Source organism: Zonotrichia albicollis, chromosome 2, assembly GCF_047830755.1.
Source record: "Zonotrichia albicollis isolate bZonAlb1 chromosome 2, bZonAlb1.hap1, whole genome shotgun sequence".
NCBI classification, from domain to species: Eukaryota; Metazoa; Chordata; class Aves; order Passeriformes; family Passerellidae; genus Zonotrichia; species Zonotrichia albicollis.
In genome coordinates, this window is record NC_133820.1 from 1,314,864 (window position 1) to 1,336,152 (window position 21,289).

Below are 21,289 nucleotides of genomic sequence, written 5' to 3' on the forward strand. Positions count from 1 at the left end.
GCCCAGACCCAGCCTGATTCAGTTTTCCCTTGTTTTGTCCAGAGTTCGTGTCTGGCAAACAGGCTGGTGTTTACTTGAGTCATTTTGCCCTCTCCTGATGCAGTTGTGTTAGAAATGTTTGTCTTCCAAATTTTCTCCCGCGTTCTGAAAAATATTGCAAGTGAGCCCTTGTGGTCTCTGGAATATTGCAGGACTCCATGGTTAAACATCCTGCGCTTTGGGGATCATTCCACAGTGGAATGCAGAGCTGGTGGAGACCTTGGCATACCTTCCAGTCCATTCACTCCTCCAGGCAAGCTGAAGTGTCCCTAGAGCATCCTTAACAAATGTATTTCTAATTTTTCCTTAAAGTCTTCCCGTCTCAGAGGTGCCAGCCTGCTCAGGAAGCTGGCAGGGAACCCTTAACCAATTTGGTTAAAAGCTTTTCCAGTATCTTAGATCTTTTAGGAAGCAATTCTTGGCTGCCAGGGTGGGCAGGCCCTGGCACAGGGTGCCCAGAGCAGCTGTGGCTGCCTCTGGATCCCTGGAATTTTTCCAGGCCGGGTTGGACGGAGCTTGGAGCAGCCTGGGATGGTGAAAAGTGTCCCTGTCCATGGCAGGGATGGAATTGGGTGATCTTTCAGGTCCCTTCCAGTCCAAGCCATCCAGAGATGCTGAGATCTCTGAGAAATGAAGATGCTTTGCTTTTTATTAATTTCTTTGCTATTTTATTTATTTATTTATAGCCTAACTCCTTGTTCCTGCTGTCCCTGATGGGAGCATGTCACATCCTCCTCCAGTTTGTGTTCCTGGGCTGGCACAGCCCTTTACTGTGTTCTTATGGATCAGTTTGTATCCAAATCCCTTCATTATTCCCTCAGCTTTCCTCTGTGCTCTGGTGTGTTTACTTCTCTCTCTCCTCAGACTTGGCACTGCGTGGCCTTGTCAGCATTGTATAAAACAAAATAATGCTGCTTTCCACATGGCACTCTTAAAACAATCTGAACTGCCTTTTTTTAAATTTTTCTTTTTTTTTTTTTTTGGCAATTCCATTGTGTTGTTAACATTTTCCTTGTGATCCAATATCCCCTCAGGGTTGTTTTCTCCTGTCCATCAGCCCAGCTGGGACTTCTCCACCTGCACATTGTACCCTGCCCTTCCATTTGTCATTATTTGGTTTCACCAGGCTCTTTTGGTTTGACACAGCTTGGTCCTGACTCATCCATGTGGTTTCATTTTGGCTGTGTCCTGTAATTGCTTTTATGTAAATTGTTAAATCATCTTTCTGGTGTCCTCCCATTGAGGGTGAGGGGAGTTCAATCTCTGATTTGCCCCAGAAGCTTTTCCAAACTTCACTCTGGAGCTGTTTCCTTTCTGATCCCAAAAGCACTTTGAAACTCAGTGAGTGGATCATCTATATGCAAATTCCTTCATTTTCCCTCTGCTGTGTTGCATTTGTGGAAAATCAAGTGATGCCAGTTTTCATTGCAGTTGGACTCACAATATCTTAAAGGTCTTTTCCAACCCAGATGATTCTGTGAGCCCGTGATTATGTTGATATTTTGTTAAGATGATAACTGAAAAGCACAAATGTCATACAGGTTAAAATCAATTACTGAAATCAAGAACATTTTGCAATCCTGATTGAATTACTAAACTGAGATACATTTAAATACAAATCTGTTCTTTTCCTGCTCTGTCAAGGCTTCCAGTCCAGTGATTCCTGCAGCTTTATTGCTTGTAACAAGGCCCAAATCAGTTACTTGGTGTTACAAATTGTCACCCGTGATTTAGAGAGCTAATCTCCTGTAATTACTTTCTGCATCAGAGTTTCTGTATCCCTCCTGTCCCCTCCCAAACCCCACATGGGTTTTTTCCCCAGTATGAACTCACCTGTCTTGGTGCTTCCCAGAGCTTCCCCCATTGAAACACAGCAATTTTCTGCCCTGGAAATGCAGTTTTCCTGCAGTGTTGATGTCTGTCAGAGAGGTGAGCCTTCCCACCTTTTTCTAGGGGTGCATTGCAGCCATCTCTTCCTTTCACATCTGAACAGGCACTAATAATTTTCAAGTCCAGTCACATGCTCATTTTTTTCTTTCCTGCTGGCCAGGATTTCATTTGTTCCTGCTTGTTATCCAGACTCCCTACATCCATATATAGCAACAGAATTTTTTTTTTTTTTTTGTCTGACTTTGTGCCTCATTTCCCCCTCTAAGTGTCCTTCTCCTGTGTTCAGCTCGTGCCTTTCCTGGATGCATCAGCACTTTCATCTGGGAAGGTGTCTTATTAGCTGGGAAGGTGCTGGCTCTGCAATTTGTGCTCTCTCCCTTCCCTCCAATATTGCTCCATCACTCCAACCCAAACATTCTCTCATCCCTCTTGCAGCCCTGTTCAATTCCAGGATTTTTTGGGGCTTTCCCTTGCACCTTTTAGCTGGGGGATCCAGGTGCAAGGAGCCTGGGGATGCAGCGTGGAGCAGGCAGCGTTGCATTTGGAGGCACTGGCCTGCAAGAGGAATTTGCAGCTGGCAGCTCCTGCCTGCCCCGAGCTCCAGGCTCAGCACCAGCCTCTGTCCTGCTTGGAAGCAGGTTCCTGCTGCTTTGGGAGGCAGCTCCTCTCCTGGCACCCTGCACAGTGGCAGGGAAGAGCCTGGCGTGGCAGCGAGTGAGGATTGCCAAACCTCGGCTTGGGCTTTCCCTGGAGCTCCTTTCCAGGATCCCTGAGCTCTCCGCTGCTCTCGTGGCCACAGTGATCAGCCAGTGTTGCAGAGGAAACCCATGGCAGGCAGGATTTCTTGGAGGCCACGGTGCTGATCCACAAAGCAGGCTTGCAGAGGCTGGATTTCTGAGCACAGCCTGGAGAAAGCAGCAGGAAACCATTTTTCTCCCTAATGCAAGCTCCTTTTTCCCTGCCAGCACTGAATCCACACGTGGGGTTTAGTGGGACTTTCACCATGGATGTCCTTGACTTTCTCCTGTTTCCCTGATGCTCTTCACTGACATTCCTGGCACTTGACTTGAGTGTTCCATCCTGTTCCCTGCAGCTTGTGGATTTTCCCCTTCTCCCGACACAAACCCTCATGTTTGTCTTTTTTCCCTCTGTTTGTGGCCAGAGTTTCAGGCTTTAACCAAATTCCACATAACAGAATTGTCTTCAGTGAAGATTTTTGGGATGAAATTTCAGCCTCAGGCTCAACTTCTTAATTCAGGGGAGATCTCCCTGCCAGAAAACGCAAATTTCCAACTTTTTGTATTGTGGCTCATAATTTGCTGGGGATGAACAATGCTCTTGTGGTCCAATGGTGGAAGACTGGCACCTGATTCTTTCCATGTTCCAGATTTCCCTCCAGCTCCCAAAGTGCATAGACAGTGCCTCAGTTTCCCATTTGGAATGGGGCAAAAAGGGTTGGCAATGTCTGTACTTGCAGAGAGAGATAAATTAAATATTGGAGGGTGCTGCTACAAATTCCCCCCATTTCTCTGCCACATGCAGGAATGGGAAGGTTGTGCTTGGGCTCCTTTATTTAAAGTCCTAGACAGGTTTCAGAGCCAATTGATCCCTGCCACATGGAAATGTGCCTGTGTGACATCAGGGCTGTGGGGACAGCTCTGGTGTCACCCTTGCTCAGGTTTGCACTTGAGGCCTTTGATCTGTGCAAATAATCTCGATTTGGATCTTCTCTGCGTGTGAGACCTCTCTCGCCAGGACTGTGCTGGCAGCCAGGATTAGCTGGGCTTTGCTTCCTTGACAATCTTGTTTTTAAATCTGAAAGGACCTCAGCAGAGTTCTCTCCTGGGGCAGGGAGGGAGCTCATTCTGGAATATGTTTCTCTCGGTGTTATCAGGATTTTCTGGCTGTCAGGATAAGCCACGGGGCTTATGGGTCATGGAGTTTTCTTCCTGCAGGAAGTTGTGCCTTCAGTTTAGGTTAGGTTTTACCTGACCTTCCAATGATTTTTATCTTCTTATGATTTTTTTTTCATATTTCTTGCTTTCTGTGGGTGTTTATATTTACCCAAATATAGTGGGAAGAGCACTGGGTAAAAGGATCTCTTAGTTTTTGCCTTTTGGTTTCCTCCTGCCCTCTGGAGATACCAGATTCCAGGAACATGGAGGGAGGAGAAAACAGGGCAGTGTTCCTTTTCCTGCCTCAAGGTAGACACCAGCAGCTGCTGTACTTTTAGGGATATTGCCATTAGGTAAAGAGAGAGAAGGAAAAACCCCAGATATTAAATTTACTTGAGCTGTGTTCCCATGAAGATGCTTCGCTGGGTATCAGTGCTGTCTGCAAACCTTTTTACATTGAAATAATTGAATGGGAGTATCCATTTTAGAGTTACTGGGGAGTATCCAGAGTCTATTCCTGGTGCTGGGAGCGGAAATCTGCTTTAATTGGAGCGCTTTGCTGGGAGTTGTGTTTCCTGCCAGAGCCCGAACAGTGGGAAGGATCAGCAGCATGAGGGGTTATAAAACCCCCAGGCATTTCACATTCATTTCAAGTAAAAAAACCCCAAAATTGGGCAAACAGAGTCTCTGCACAGAGGATTCAGAGACTGCTTTTAAAGCCTTCCCAAAAAGCACCTGAATCCATAGGGACACAGTTCCTGAGCTCCCTTCTGTGTTTGTTTTACTGAGTGGCTCCTACTCGCAGAGCAGATAAAAATCCACTGCTGCCACAAATAGCACTCGAGATTTTGGTGCTGATTGTAATTAACCCTGATGCTTTCTGCCTGATTTGGTTCATTTTTGTGTTTGTAGGCAGCACACAGGAGTGCAGGAACAAACCCAATTAACACTGGGAAGTGAAGGCAGGGTGTTATCAGATAACTCAGGGAATGAAGAGAGCTGGAAGCCTTTAAAAATAGTTTTTTTCAAGATAACTGTGTCACTCTAATTTCAGAAGAAAAATGTGTGTAGGTACATTATTTTTAAAGCCAGTTTTGTTTCCCAAAATGCCTTGAAAACTCGAGCTGATCCATTAAAATTGCTTTTCCTTCAGGGTTTCATCTTAGAGGGATTCTTCTACACAGGGATAATTTATTCCTGCTTGGCACTGTGTCCATAAAGCACATTATTAGCAAACTCTCACAATTTCGTTCTCGCATGCTAAAACAAAGAGGAAAATTAAAAGATTTTGTTTCATGTCCATCATCCCAGATTACCTGAGCTTTATTTCTGAATACAGTCTGAATACAGAATGAGTGAGAAGCCATCACTGGAGGTTAAAGGCACCTTTGTGTTCTCATGTGGATTTTCACTTTGGCTTGTTTACTTTCTCAAAACTTGTGTCTCTTTCAATCCATAAATCAGGAAAGTTGTGGAAATCCATTTTCCAAAGGTTACTGACTTCAAATTACCCACTCAGGATTCTGTCTACAATAAACATCTCTTAAAAATGAAAGAACACCCAGAGACAGCCAGACCCCAATGAATAAAGGAAAGCTTAAAGGCTTGAACTCAGTCCTGCTACCTCAGATCTGCCTCCTACTTAGAGCCAAGTTAATTTCAACTTGATTTGAAGTTAATAATGCCTAAATAGGTTGCTAGTTTTTGTCATCACTAGGAAATTAAATCAAATGGAGTTGCCTGTGCTTAAATTACTGTTTTCAATTAAGTGGCTCAAAGGAGAGCAGCAGCACTGAGAACTCACCCTGGTCCTGCTGGAACCTCTGGGATGGATCCAGGGAAGCTTTTGTTTAAATTCTGACCTGGGAGGATTTTAGAACCAAGTGATATTCTGATGGAGAGAACTGGCAGGATGTTAGCAAATAAATATTGTATTCATCACATTAAAAATGGGTTCTTGTGGTCAAGTGGATGGGTTTTAGAAGGGTTCCAATGATCCAGCAGTGGATGCAGCAGGATTTTGGGAGGCTGGAGAGGAGAAGGCTCCAGGGAGATCTAAGAGCACCTTCCAGTGCCTAAAGGGGCTCTGAGAAAGTTGTTTTATGGGCAGTGGTGTTCAAAGGGATTGCAGAGCAGGTGGGTGTAAACACCAGCAGCGATGCTGCAACAAAAACCGCAATTTTAAATTTAACATTTTAATTTTTTTTTTAGTTTTTAGGTGTATGAACAAGAAAATATTTAGAAGAGAACAGAATTCATTTCTGTATTTGGTGCTTGTGACTTTCCTGAGCATGATTTCCATTTCAGCATCCTGAAATAGCTCCTGGATAAGTTGTAGGGGAACGGAGGAAACGCAAAAATAGTCTGAGGACTAGAAAAACACACAGAGAGAAGCCCAGAGCTGGGTCTGCCTGGCTTGCCAGAGGCAGAGTCTGACTGCAGGAGCATCCCAGAGAAAATTTCAGGCACTGAGTGCCCTGCCATGCATCCTAGGAAGTTTTAAAGGGAGAACCCTTTAAAGGTGAAGTGTATTTTGGGGTGAATGATCCAAGGAAAAGAGCACTTCCCATCTCTAAAATTGATCATTTTTTGTTTAAAACTGTACAGACCAGTACAGGGCATGTTCTTGTCATGATTAGGTTGGTGGTTGGTGACATTTAAATGATGAAAGTGTGGCCAGGGTTTCCTTCCCAGGCAGAAAGGATTGCAGGAGGGCACCAGGCACTGTTACCCCCTGGCTGTGGCACAGGGGTGATGGAGTTTGCTGATTGGCACATCCGGTTTTATTTCATGGGCCAAACTTCACATTAAAATCAATTAAACATTAAAATCACACCTCCTTCTAGTCCAGCGTTTCTGTGGAGGATGGCACAGGGGGAAGGGTGGGTTTGGGATACAGTTCAAATTAACTGGAGCAGGAGACAAGCCCAGAAATGTTGTGGAGCACATGGGGAACATGAGAATGCAATTGGTTTGCTGGGAGTGAAGGTTATAAAGCTTTCTGTTTATATGATAAATGTATTTCCCTATATAGAATCACAGATTTGTTAAGGTTGGAAAAGCCCTCCAAGCCCATCAAATCCAACCATTCCTCAGCACTGCCAAGGCCACCACTGCCCCATGTCCCCAAGTGCCACATCCACACAGCTTTAAATCCCTCCAGGGATGAGGCCTCACTGTCCTGGGCAGCTGTGCCAGGGCTGGACCCTTTTCCAGGATGGAATATTCACAATATCCAATCTAAACCTCCCCTGGCTCAACCTGGGGCTGTTTCCTTTCATACTGTCCCTGTTCCCTGGGAGCACAGCCTGACCCCACCTGGCTCCACTCTGCTGTCAGGGATTGTGCAGAGCCAGCAGGTCCCCCCTGAGCCTCCTTGGCTCCTCAGCTTCCTCATTATATGGGAGAATGTCTCAAAGCTGTAGAATGCCTGTGGGAGCCTGGGCTGGCTGGCAATGTGATCATTGCCTGGTGGGTCTCCACACAGGAGCAGTTAAGGGAGGGATTGATGCACTGCACCACCCCTGTAATTACTCTGCAATTATTATTTATTATATATTATTAATTGATTCTCCCCAAATCAATCCCATCCCAAGTGTTCACCTCTGGCTACTGCACCCTAATTTAGGGAACTGAATATAATGGAGTTTTAATGGGTGTCAGCACAGGTAAAACAATACAGCAAGAATGCTCTGAGCAGCAAGACAAAGCCTGTGTTGGAATGCTGTGGCTCCAGGTGATGTCTGTGGTGCCTGGATGTGTCCAGTGATCCCTGTGCTCCCTGGGCACTGTCCCTGGCATGTCCACAAGTGCCACGTGCACTGCTCAGCCTTTGTCTGCATCTCACACTCGTCCCTGCCAGTTCTGCCTCGCCATCCTGGCCTGACTGATGTTTGAAGTGATCTAAGAATACCTCAGATGTATTGTCAGGGGGCTCAGTGCTAAATAAATGATAGGAGAGATGAGATCCTAGCAAGCGTTTGGGTAACATAAGCAAGATTAATGGTTTGGAGCCTGTTTTCTGAACAGTGGGACGTGATTGATCAAAGGGAAAAAATTGTCTCTGTGCCTCCTTTGTACCAAAACTTTCAAGAGCTGAAAATGAGCAGCTGAAGGAAGAAATGCAGAGCTTAGGGAAGAAGCTTGTGATGAAAAACTAGGGTGGGAGGTTATGAAAGTACAGGTTGACAGCTCTGTCCTCTTTATCAACCTTTCCCCATAGGGATCTGCTGTAGAAGATTTTGGACAGGCTGCTGTAGCCTGGATAGGTACTTTGAAATTTTTTTTTTACAGTATTTTTTAAAAATCAAAGACTTTCATTGTGCTGTGAATAAGATTTGGGTTTCTAGAAAGCTGGCTCCTTGTGCTCTCCAGGGAGGAAAGAGCTGAGGGGGAGGAAGGCTGCTCTCCCAGGGAAGGTGACTGTGCCTGAGGATCTGGGCAGATTTTCATGTGCCTCACTCCCTGCAAATAATGCTCCTTGCAATTGCTGCTCCTGAAGTCAAAATTTCGGACTTAAAGACTTGAGACTTAGAATAATATTCTGCCTTTTTTCAGTATCTTTCTTTAGAAGATGTTACCCTGACTAATCTAACAGTGGGGATGGGCTTTCATTTAGCTCAACCCAAATAGCAGAGCTGGTATAGGAATAAACATGAATTCAATATCAATAGAGGAGATTGATTTTGTAAAAACACTGCAAGGAGAAAGGTGGTTTAAACCCATTTGCTCCATGCCCAGAATAACCATGTGTAAATTGTGATCACTCCTGCATTTCAAGTGTCAGTTTTAATTTGAGTCTTTTATAAACCACTTGGTTGTTGAATATTGCAAAGAAATTTAACCCCCTTGGAAGAAATCAGGAAGATTCCTGCCATTGAGGTAATTAGATACAAATTTGAGTGGGGATTTTTTTAATAAAGATTAAATGATCTGTTCAACTGTTTCAGGCCCTGCTTGAGATACACACACCTGTGTCTAGCTTGTAGAGCATTTTCCTCATTAATTAAGAGCACTTTCCTTGTGTTATTACTTAATTGGGTATCACAGGGAACCTGATGAGACAATGAAACGGTCTTAATTGCAGCCAAGCTAAAAGCATGGCACTCCACACGCTGGAGTGTTCCACGACGTGACCCCAGCTTGTCACCGTGTGCTAACAGCCATGGTGCTCTCAGGGGAGAGGGAGCCCCCATGGAATTAACTCAGCGTGCGCCACACAGCCAGGCTGGGCTGGGGAGCAGCGTTTGGGGTGCTGAGGGAGGAAAAGCTGGGCAAGGCCTGCCCGTGGGTACTGGCACCTGGAAACCTCCATGCCCTTGGGCTGAGGGGGATTGTGTCCCTGAGGCCAGGGGAGAGCCCACCTGCAGCCCTGGGGACACAGCAGGAACAGGAGAGAGCCCAGAGGAGGGCAGGGGGATGCTCTGAGGGCTGGGGGTGCTCACCTGGAGAGGAGAAGGCTCCAGGGAGAGCTCAGAGCCCTGGCAGGGCTGAAGGGGCTCCAGGAGAGCTGCAGAGGGACTGGGGACAAGGGGGAATGGCTCCCACTGCCAGAGGGCAGGGATGGATGGCATATTGGGAATAAGGAATTGTTCCCTGTGAGGGTGGGCAGGCCCTGGCACTGCCCAGAGCAGCTGTGGCTGCCCCTGGATCCCTGGCAGTGCCCAAGGCCAGGCTGGGCAGGGATTGGGACAGCCTGACCTGGTGGAAGGTGTCCCTGCCATGGCAGGGGATGGAGCTGGGTGATCTTTAAGGTCCCTTCCCACCCAAGCCATCCTGGGACTGTATAAATTAAACACTTCCCCATTTCAATTTCCCCCACTTAGCAGATTTAGGAAGTTTTCCTTGTTTGACAATATTCACTTTGGAACCACCCAAACATCTTGGCTGTTTACATTTCCCAGGGATGTCTGTCCATTTCTCAGGGATGTCTGTTTCCCTGCAGTTTCAAACTGATAATTACAAAGGTAAACGACCATATTGAACTTCAGAAAATAATATGTAAGACTTGCTTTCTGTGAGTGTACACATGTGCTTCTGGACAGCCAGGGGCTTATGTGCAAGCAATAAATTTATTCTTCTGGGATTAATCCCTACTCTGCTTCTTCAGCCTATTCCTTTTTTATTTTATTTTATTTTTTTTTCTGGGGGGGGAGAGTGAAAGAAGGAGAAAGCTCTTGCCCATGTCATGTTTGTGTGTGCTCATCTTTCCCAAGCAGCAGGTAGATGTGTCCAAACCATGAATTATGAATGGAGCTGCTGGAATGCTGTAGATCCACAGTGGAATTGACCTGTTTTATTCATCCCTCAGCAGCACTCACTGTGGGACTGGGAAAACCCAAAACCTTCCCATTTTCTGGGCTTGGGAAGTTAGTCCTGGATTACACTGATTAAAACTTGGCAAGGGGAAGCTGGAGAGCTTTCACACCTTTCCAGGATGGGAAATTCTCTTGTTCAGGGGGATATTTCAGTCTGAAAAACAGTTGTCAAAGGCAAAGTTATGTTTTTCTCTCTTGGAAATGAACTCTTTTGCAGCCTGCCAAGGTATTTTTTTAGGTTTAAGGGGAAGAGATGGCAAGAGATGCTTTGCCATCAAGGCCAGGGACTGTGCATGACACAGGAGCTGAGTTCTTGTGTGACTTGGAGCAAGATTTGTGCTTTGTCTGGATTTTTGTTTTCCCTATCCCTGGAAAGGAATTATTGATATTTCCCTTGCAAAGCTGTTTTCAGGATTCTTGGATCGAAATTTTCCAGGAGTTGATGATATGGCACAGAATCCCTTGTAGCTCGGGGGTTTGGCATTGGTGCCACTCAAAGTAATGGTGAGAGCTGGAGAAAAAGCTGGTTTTTATCATGCTCTGAACTCCTCGAGTGCCTCACACAGCCCTGCAAAGGCAGAGTGGCAGTGAACCAACACCTTTTATCTTCTGCATGTTTGCATTTTCAATTTATGCCCCTTCAACAGTCATCATGCAAGGAATTTGATAGTGGGAGGGAGGATCTGAATGGATTCCATTTCCATTCTGTTTGTTGTTGTTACACCCAGTTTAATTTTTCCTGTTGTATTCCTGTGTTTAGCCACAGCCTCTGTGTGACTGCATTCCCAGTGGGGAAGGGTGGGAGAGCTGCATTTTACCATTTACCATCCTATTTAAGGTAGTTTTTGCCTTCCTTTTATTGCTTTCCTTAAACAATATTTTGGATTATTATTGTATTTTGTATGAGGAAGGGCTGCAATAGGTATGATTTATTTTAAATACTCAATTTCTCTAAAAATTTCCTATTTTCTTGCCAAAGGGGATCCTGGAGCTTTGTCTGCCAGAAGAAATGGTAATTTCATGTAGCTACTTCTGGTTTTAAATCTATATTTTAAATCTATTGCTGATTTTATTTGTATTTAAGTCAAGAATTCCCAGCTTGCTGATTTAAAACATTTGATTATAAAGTTTTGGGGTTTTTTTAAGTAATGCTTTTGTTCTCCTGAAAGAAATTTCTGCTCCCTGCTTGGTCAAATATCAGTTGTACATTGCTGTCCTTTCATTAAAATTAGACCTCCTTTATTTTGGCCACTGCTTCTGTGCACACTTATTTAAGTAATGGCATCTAATTAGTAATTTGAGAGTCTGTTTAATTTTTTATTGTGTAACAAACAAAGAATGATACATTTCAGTGGTGATGTGTGCTAGGAACTAAAGTCAAGCTCCCCTTGGAAACTGGAATTCAGATTAATCCAGAGTGGGGTGCACAAGTGTTTGTGTTCAAAGAACAGCTTCCCACTTGATGAATTCCTGTGGAAAGGAACAGATTTCTCCCAGAGCAGGCTGGGATGTCAGCAGCAGGATGGATCTGATGGTGTTCTCACAGAATCCAGAATGGTTTGGGTTGGAAGGGGCTTTAAAGTTTATCCAGTGCCACCCCTGCCATGGCAGGGACACCTCCCACTGTCCCAGGGTGCTCCAAGCCCATCCAGCCTGGCCTTGGGCATTCCAGGGATGCAGGGGCAGCCCCAGCTGTGCCAGGGCTTTTCCATCCTCACAGGGGACAATTCCTGTTCAATATCCCATCCACGCCTGCCTTCTGGCACTAGGAAGCCCTTCCCTGTGTCCTGTCCCTCCATCCCTAGTCCCTCTTTCAGACTGTTTCAGAAAGTAGAAGATGTGAATCTTAAGTTTAAGGTGTGTCTCAGCTTGTTTGCTGGAAGATAAACATCAAATCACTCGCATGAACAATGTTGCTTTTCCCTCCCCTTTTCTACCCCGATACTGAAGTGCTCTCTTGGTGCTTGGGTTTTGTCACAACCACTCTGCATCCCCCAGTCTGTGTGTGCCCACCTGAAGGGGTTTTGCTCAGGCTGTGTGAGTGGGGCAGGACAGAGCAGCGCTGAGGTCAGGGGTACCAGGCCCTGTAAAACCATCTCAGCCTCTCTTTGTGGGGATCTGTTTGTCTTGTGATCCATCAAAAGCCAGCTGGGGAATTTGTCCTGGCTGATGGCTCGTTTCCTCCTTGGAGAGACCTTCAAAGGCTGCCGTACAAGGAGCTGGCATTCTTCTGCACAGACACATGGTTGTTCCAGGAGGTTCATTAATGCAACGCTGCCTTCAAGCTCTTTGGAAATTTAAGGGTCTCATTCTCTCGTTTACACCAGCGTGGAACCGGCTAGGAATTGTAATGACTCGAGCTTTTGTAGTGTGTGTACAAAAAAGGGAGATTGAATTTGATGGGTTTGCTGGGAATTAAGATCAGAGAGGAATATTAGATCATCTATGCTAATGGTGAGTAAATGAGATGGTGCAAATTCCGAGCAGAAAACGAAACGCAGGCTGTGATTCCTCACAGGATGAACTCTGTCACAGGGAGCTGAGGGGTGAGAAGAGGGTGTTAATTGCTGAGGCTGCTCTCATGGGCATGGCTGATGCTCGCTTGGGCACGGTCCATGCACCACACGAGGAGGGAGTGCCATCCCTGCCTCCCTGGAATTAAGCTGATGCCCGGGCAGGATGCTCAGGGCTGCCTGAGAAGCTCCTGCAGAGCTCACAGTCTCTGACTGGCACCTCTGTAGCTGCTGCTTAGGGGGCTGCAGGCTGCGCTTGGATTGCCTCTGGTCTCCTGCTTGCCAGACCAAAGTTCAGCTCCCTCGCCTGATTTTTCCAAGTCCTGTGCTGTGTGCAGTTTGGGGCTCTAATGACTTCCCTTGGCTGGCCAGCCAGAGCCTTCCACTGCCCAAAGGGCTCCAGGAGAGCTGGAGAGGGACTTGGGACAAGGGACGGAGGGACAGGACACAGGGAATGGCTCCCACTGCCAAGGAGCAGGGTTAGGTGGGATTTTGGGAAGGAATTCCTGGCTGGGAGGGTGGGCAGGCCCTGGCACAGGGTGTCCAGAGAAGCTGGGGCTGCCCCTGGATCCCTGGCAGTGCCCAAGGCCAGGCTGGAGTTCTAACAGTCTTTAGGGTCCCTTCCAACCCAAACCATCCTGTGATCCCTCTTAACATCAGCCTGTGCTGTCACTCAAGTAATCCATGGTGGTTTTGGACAAGACAAGCCCAAGTACCAGCCCTGTTTTCCTTGTTTCTGGCTGCCAGCTGGATGTGGAGCCATTGATTGCTGTCCTTTGAGCACAGTGCTCCATATTGCTTTAAATCCACTGAGACATGTTTGTTTGATTGTAATTATTATTGTAACTGCAAGGTTTTGATAACTTGTTCAGAGCCTCCAAAAAGGAAAGTAGTGCAAAATGGATTTATATGTTCCAAGATCAGGAGGGACTGACATAATCCTCTGTTTGGATGAAAGATCCTCCTGCAGCTTGGGACTGAGCATTTTTTTTCTTTTGGTCTTTTGGAAACAAAAGTAAAGATATTGAGTCCAAGATTTATTAAATCCTGATGGATCCTTCTGATGTGCACTTGGAAAGCTCTTCTGTGTTGGCCTGGCCTTTTATCTGCTCAGTCTTCAGATGCTTCTATTTTATCTATTTCTGAACTTCCAGAGCTCCAGAAAGCCTTTCAGCCCAATTTAATATGGAATAAAGCAAAAAAGCATGGTTTGATTCCAGACCAAGTCGGTCAGGCAGCAGTTAGATAAGTATAATTAGACTTGTAATTGGAATGCGTTGTAGACAATTAGTTTTTGTAAATGTGTGTAATTTAATCCCAAGTAGAGGGTCAGGAGGACCTTGCTGTGAACGAGGTTAAGGAGTAACATGTATAATTTGCAGGCCTTGTGATGCTCATGTCTGACACAGCTGGAGAGGAGCATGTCCATCTTTCCAAAGGCAGCACAAAACCCACCCTCCACGAGGTGAGTCAGGGCTTCTGCTCTGCCTCTGTCTCCCAGCGCCCATTCCAAGAGCAGCCTTCATAAATCCATGGGGGATGGATGCTACAGCAGCAGTGATTTATGGAATCCTCCATAAAAACCCAAAGTCTGTGAGGGAACAAGGCCCACTCTGTCCATTCAGCTTTTGGGGAAGCTCCTGAGCAATGGGATCTGCTCTCATTGATCTCATCCCAAACCCTGGACTCGTGCTCTCTGTGGCACAGGATCTCACCCACGTGGTTACACGGCAGCACTTGGGATGTTTTTCTTCCTGCAATCCTTCTGTCAGGAAAGGGGCAGCCCTTCAGCTCCAAGGTCAGCCCAGGAAAAGGGCCTGCTTCCCAGACATGTGGTACTCATTTGCTTGGAATTTTTGACACCACTTATTGCAATCCAGCGCGGCTGCAATTCCCAGGCTCTCGGTTTTGGGGTAGGATTGAATGGTAAGGGAGGAATGCCCCAGCTTCTGCCTGGAATCTTACAACACAGCGCATTCCCAGGACTGAACAGATCCTGCACCATTATGGCTGGCCTGTACAGCTTTAGGAAAACAGCCTCAGAGTGCTGGAGTCCCCGGGCAGGGGCTGGTGCTGCTGGTGAGCGGCTGCACCTGGGATTTGCCAGAGCTCTCCGTGTTATTTATGGCTCACAGGCTGCACTGAGCGTGACCCAGGTTCTGTCAGCACAGATGCTGGGGCTGGGGGTGGCTCCCACAGCTCAGTGTCAGCTCCACAAATGCAAAGCCTGGAGGAGCAGGTTCTGGTTTCTTGCCTTCTGCTGTAATAGCAGGAGCGGGGCACCCGTGTGATTAACGGCGAGAGTCCGAGTAGCAGGATTATAAATACTGGGAATTCAAAGGAAACCTCAGCTCCTGGCAATTACAGAGTGTGTGCAGCAGGGAGATGGAGCTTCTGACTCCGGTGTTATTTGTGACCTACTTGGAACTGAAATGTTGCAAGAGGCTGTTTGTTTAATACTCAATTGCTGTTTTTTAAAAGTTATAACCTATTCGGGTTAAATACAATCCTTTGAACGTGGACTCAGAGATAAACATTCTCCTCAGAAAATTCCACCAGTTCTTGTTGTCTTCATTTTTACTGCCAGCAAGTGCTCAATGTGTTCCTTCTTTTTCCATTGCAAAAACCCCCGCCCCAAACCTCCATAACCTTTCCCATCATGTATCCAATATTTTATAGAGCAATCACAAAGGGTAGTAAATTGAGTAAAACATACTATCCTTGGCAGGATTTCCCTCATGACTAAATCCAATATGAACAAAGAGGACAAGGGCAAATAACTTCACTTATTCAGGTCATTTTTCTTAAGAATCATAAAAATTAGATAGAAAAGGCCTATTAGATTATCTCTCCTCTCTTCCATTTTGCCAGTTCTTGGTTGTTCTATACAGTAACCTTGTGAAATTTTACTTGTCCAAATGGAAGAAAGATAATTTTTCCTGCTGGCTATTATTTCTTTTGAGTGGAAAAGGATGGATGGTTTTTCCATCTGGGCTAGAAGCACTTCTTGTGCTTCTACAAGGCTCATTTTGAATTTCCACAAGTGTCTCCTCTTCAACAGTTTTGTGTTCCTCTTTTTGGGCACCGTGATCTTATCGTGAGGCGTTTCCTAAGCTTGGGCCCATGTTTTTAATTCCACCCCATTATTCCAGTTGTTCAAGTATTGGAATAGCCCTGAGGCCATCTGTAACAATTTCACCCCATTGTGTTTCTGCCCTTCAAGTGCTCGCCAGGATTAATGTACCACCAACAACAGATTGTTCTTGCTGTATACTGGGAAATGTTTATAAATGCTCTTCAGATTAAAATAATTTTAAATCCTCTTAAAAATTTGTTTCCCTCCCCCCAAGAGAACTGCCAAGGAAGTGTGTATATAAGATGACTTAAACCACCCAAAGCAATAAAAACAAAGCCTCTTGCAGTGGTAAAGGACCATGAAGAGCTGGAGAGAAGCTGTCAGTACAGCACCTCTAGAGCTTGTGTTTAACTCCATGCATGTGGTTTAATTGCTGTGCTGAGCTTCTCACAGGCTGAAGAAAGCAGTGGAATGTTTTTGACATTTATTGCTCTCAATTGAAGTTGTGTGAGTGTCCAAAAAATGCTGAAATGAATATGGGTTTGGAAGGAGTTAATGTTGAAGGAGTGTATGTGCTTATCTGCTGCTGAAAGGTCACTGAGTAAATTCTTCAATGATCCCAGTGTTGTGGGGGTGCTGCTAAAATGACAACTCTTGTTCTGTTTCCAAAAAAAAAAATCTGGATAGGGACTCTGGAGCAAGTGGGGATGTGTCTCATGTTGCTGGGAAATAGGGAATCATTGAATCATGTCACAGAAACCAGAATGGTTTGGTTTGAGAGGGACCTTAAAAACCATCCAGTGCCACCCTTGCCAGGGTCAGGGACACCCTCCACTATCCCAGGTTGGTCTAAGCCTTGTCCAGCCTGGTCTGGGACACTGCCAGGGATCCACACACGTGTGTCATCCTCATCTCCTCAGCACCTCCAGGAGGAACTGCTAGCAGTGGAATTTTGGAGGGAAATGAAGGGAAAGGAATGTGCTCAGCTCAGTCAGGGGGGGATGATGTGCCTCAGTCTGTTCTCATCCTGAAGGAGTCTCAGCATCCAGGACTTGGGCCTCCCCAGTGTCTGCTGGGTTCCTGAATTACTGCAGACTCCTGGGTGAGGTTAGGGAAATCAGGCAAGTCTATAATTCATGAGCTGGAGATATATTGAATGTGACAGAGGAAACAAAGAGAAATTAGGATCCACAGAATGAACATTTGTGACAGCAGCAGAGGATTCTTGGAAGCTGCTTCTGGATCTTATGGGGACTGATGTGCTGCTATAATAAAGAGAAATAAACCTTTAATATATAATAAGGTGTCTTGCTTTGAGAACTGGTTTTTGACACGTGTATTTGGTTATATTTCAGTCTAAAAAATAGGGTCTCCTGGTCAGGCTGATTAGAAAATAAGGTTTTATGTTTAACAACATCCATAACTGCCCTTCTGTCTCTGTCACAATGTTGATGCCACTCCTGGGCATCCTGCATCCTGATCCCTGTGTGGGAACACAGATCTGAGGGATGCTGTCCCTGTTCTCTGTGGCTCTTGTGTTGTGAAGTTTGCCTGCCTTGTAAAATGGAAGGGAGGACTACAGTCTGTGGTACCACACAGGGATTTTACTTAAAAATACTCCTGATTTGGGAGAGTGGATTCACAGTGAAATAAAACTGGCATCCTTTTGCTCTGTTCTCCATAAAATCCATGGATGGGAGGGTGGCCATGTACAGACTTGCTGTACATTAATTTTGTTTGTAAAAGCTCTGTAATTATACAGCTCTCCTGCCAATTTGGCACAGGAAGACAAGGAAAATCCCAAGCGGAATGCTTTCCCCATGAAAAGTCTTTCTGTAGGGTTTTTTTCCTCCCTTAGCTTGAACATAATAACCTGATTGGCAAAGCATTTAAAAAATGAATTGCAGGGCTTCCAGCGTGAAATGATTGGCTCCATAGGAGTTATGGCTTTTGCATACGTGGGGGAAAAATCCAACTGTGCCGCCGAGATCCGCTGGGATGTCCTCGTGGAGAGCCTGCCAGGCTGCAGTGACCTGGAATGCATCCAGCTGGTGCGTCACCTCTGCTACCAGCGCTGCATTTCTTCAGCTTTTAACTCACTTCTGCTCTCCCTGGCAGCTGGTTCATTCTTCTGCCAGAGATAGCTTCAGGAGGGGGAGGAAAAAAAAGAACTGCAAATAGAGGAATTGTTTGGAATATTGGGTCTAAACATAGATGAGGGTGATGGCTGGTTCCATTTTTAGCTACCTAAAGAAACGAGGCTTATCCAGCAGTGACATCTGCTCGTCGGCTGCTTCCTCACAGGTTCTGAGTGCAGGGGTCAACTTCAGCCAAATTTTGATTAAAAACCAAGTTTTGCTCCAGCTTTTGACGTTTGATGAATGGGGACATTTTGAGCTCAGTGGTGATTTCTTTTTGACCACGTGGCTGCAGGGCAGGGGAGGAGGGAGAGTGGATCATACGAAGCACAGGAGCAAGAGAGGAGGGGAAGTGCTGGTGTGTGAGCTCTGATATGAGGGCAGAGAATAAAATCATGGTAAAACCATGTTCCAGTAGCTCCCTTCTCCAAGAACAGCCTACCCTGTGTCCCTAGGCAGGCTCCCACCAGGGGATGTCTTCTCCTGCTCTGTTCCCCCCTCTCCTTGTGCTGCCACGACCATTTGTGGATCACTGGGGCTCAGGGAACGTTTTTGGCCGTGTTCTCTGAGCTCAGATGAGCTTAAGGCGGCCGGGAGAGTGAGGGCCGGCGTGTCTGAGGCGCCATGGCTCCCGGCGGCCCACAAAGCTGCTTTGCCTCAAGGATTATCCGGCTGCCTGGGACAGTGCCATGCTTCCAAGTGGGCATGGAAGTGTCTCTGGGAGGAGGATCAGCACCTGAGTGTGCCTCTCAGTGCCTGAGCAAAGGTTAGATATTGAACTTTTTGGTTTGAGTGCTTGAAGTTTCTCTCCTGCGTCAGAATCCAACAGGTTCGCTCGGTTGGAAGGGGCCCTGAGGGATCACCCACACCCCAGACTGACCAAATTCACAAAGCATGCTCTTTAAGGGAGCAGCTGACAGGCTTGAGGCATTGGCCACCTCTGCAGGACGCCATTTCCAACATTTGACCACCCTGTTGGTAAAGAAATGCTTCCAAATGTCCAGCCTGTGTGGGACAGGCCAGAGGGACAGGCCTCCCTTGGGCGGCCCTCGGGTGCATCCCAGGCCGTGGTTTGTCCTCCCTGCCGTGCACCCCCAATTCCTGCCTGCAGGGCTCTCCAGCCACTCCTCTCTAGGCATTTGGGTGGATTTGTCCCAGCATTGCTGGAGCATGGCTGGTGAAGGCCACGTTCTGCTGGGCAGGCTTTGAGGCTGTGTGTTCCCATCAGGAAAGCAGCAAGGCCGTGTCTTTGGGAATTGCACCAGCCTGGACAGTAAAAGCTGCAGCTTTCCTTTTGGAGAGCACTTTGCCCCCTTTTAGAAATGTTTTAGGGTTTAGTGATAGGGAAATGCTGTGGCTGCAGAGCTCTTTAAGGCGCCTTCCCAGAGTCTGTGGGGAGCTCTCGGCTGAGGGAAGTAAACTGGTGACCTGGAAAAAGAAAATGAAGGAAACAAGATTAGTCTGCTCGACAGGGAATGCCATCCTGGGATTTATTTTGATTCCTGTCAAAGAAGCAGCCTGAAAGACTTTATGCAGAGAAAATTTGTGTTTTGTAATTGGAGAGAAAAAAATACATACTTTTGAGACACACACATATATATATGTAAAAAATATAGAGCTTGGTTCCCGGCTGGAGGCTCTGGGAGTGCTTTGGAGAGGCTACTCTGCATGATATCCTTTATTTAGCAACTGTCATGCCCGTTTGTAGGATCTGTGGTGATAGAACCTGTCCTGGGAAACGTCTGAAATCCAGAATCATGAAATATTTAGTGGACCGTTCACTGCTAATGGGCTCCAGCCCTGCGCCAGCACCACAGGATCAGTAACAAAAGGCTCTGTGTACCAGTGCCAAGCTGCCTGGGACTGCTCTGAGTTTGTTCAAGTCTTATTTCAGGTTTTATCAAAAGCAAAATCTGAGTCCAGCAAGGCAGGGTTTGGTTGGTTGAAACCAGCAAAAGCTTGTTTTATTTTCCTTACTCAGAGGAAACCTGGGATATGTCATGTGTGGCATACACAGAAGTGAGTTATTTTTTTTCAGCAGTAGATAAATTGATGTGAGAAAAAATACACAGTATTGATTTTCCTTTTCCTGTGGCTTTTGAGAGGTTGTTAATGCAGCAAGTACACAAGAGCACTCATATGTCTGTCTGCACAGTAATCGCTAATAAATTGACTTTCTTAAAAACAATTTTTAGTCTGTAGTTTCAGTGACTTGATTTGTGGAGTAGATGATATCTCCTGGCACATAATTACTCATTTTTGGGCCATGTATAAGGGGGGAGGATAAATTTTCCTGCATTATCTGTAGCACTGAACATCTCTCCTATTACTCAGACAAGTTTTTTCTCTGTGTCTTCTTCCTTACTGTAGCTGAGCAAAGAGGTTTTTAAGGATCTGAGGCTTTTCTCAGTGTTAAAATTTACAGCACAGACACTTTCTAGAGCTAATTCTTGTGCATTCTGACACAGCAGTGGTCACGATCGTGACAAGGACAATGATTTATACTCAGGGGACCAACAATCTGTTTCTCTCAGTGTCTCCAGAGTGACTGCAAAGAACTTGTTTTCCTTTGGGGAAAAAAACCCCAAACCTGCAGTAGGACCCATGGTGATAATCACATTAACGGCCCAGTGAGAGCAATTTGGTGACATGTGACAGAATGTGACGTGCCAGGCCCTGTCAGTGTGCTGGTGGTGATGGTCTGAGGATGCTGAGGAAGGCAGGAGCTGACCCATGGAGTGGGATGAGGTGTTGGTCCATGCTTGGGGAATTGTGGTGGGTGTCCTGGTCCTGATGCAGAGGTGGGCACATGGTGATGCTGTGGAACCACTGGTGTTCATGGACACTTCTGTGATGCTCTTTGTTCTTGCTGTTCTGGGCTTGCAGTCTACATTTGGTGGTTGTTGATATTTTCCTCCCATTATCCAGCGCAGGATTGCATTGTGTCCAGTTTCTCCTGGACATGGTCTGCACAGTGAGTGTTATCTGGAATTTGTTGTCCCAGAGGTTTGGTTCTAAGGCCTTGTAGGTTGTCACTGTTGTAAGGAGACAGACATTGATTATGTGGCTCTGAGGTGATTTATTCCCAATAAGTCCTTGTCTTGGCAGTCATCTGGTGATCTCAGCTCTCATGACAGTGATCCTTCTTCAGTATTCCTGACAGTATTCAGGAATTCCTTCAGTATTCCTTCAGTATTCCTACAGTATTCTTCAGTATTTCCTGATTATTCCTTTGGTCTTTGCTGTTGTTCTAATGTCCCACTTGTTTTTAGCCCCTTTTCTGGTTTTTGGTCTCTCTTCCCACGGTGGTTCTCAAGGTCCTGCCAAATCACAGATCTCCACTCAGGAACCTTTCTGTGGAAGAACAGAGACTGCACTGTGAGGTACACAGTGAAATTTAGGACTTGTAATTCTTGCACGT

The 21,289-nt window shown here is 46.1% G+C and overlaps 1 protein-coding gene across 11 annotated transcripts in view; it reads left to right on the plus strand.

Moving 5' to 3' along the window:
- FAM168A (family with sequence similarity 168 member A) overlaps positions 1–21,289 on the plus strand; it is a 120,405-nt gene that overhangs the window by 5,692 nt on the left and 93,424 nt on the right. The window contains exon 1 of one of the 11 annotated variants that reach the window (XM_074530807.1): positions 14,061–14,119. The exons of the other annotated variants lie outside the window; for them this stretch is intronic. The gene's annotated coding sequence lies outside the window, so the exon portion shown is untranslated. Of the gene's footprint in view, positions 1–14,060; positions 14,120–21,289 lie in introns of those variants that run through there. 11 annotated transcript variants of the gene reach the window in all.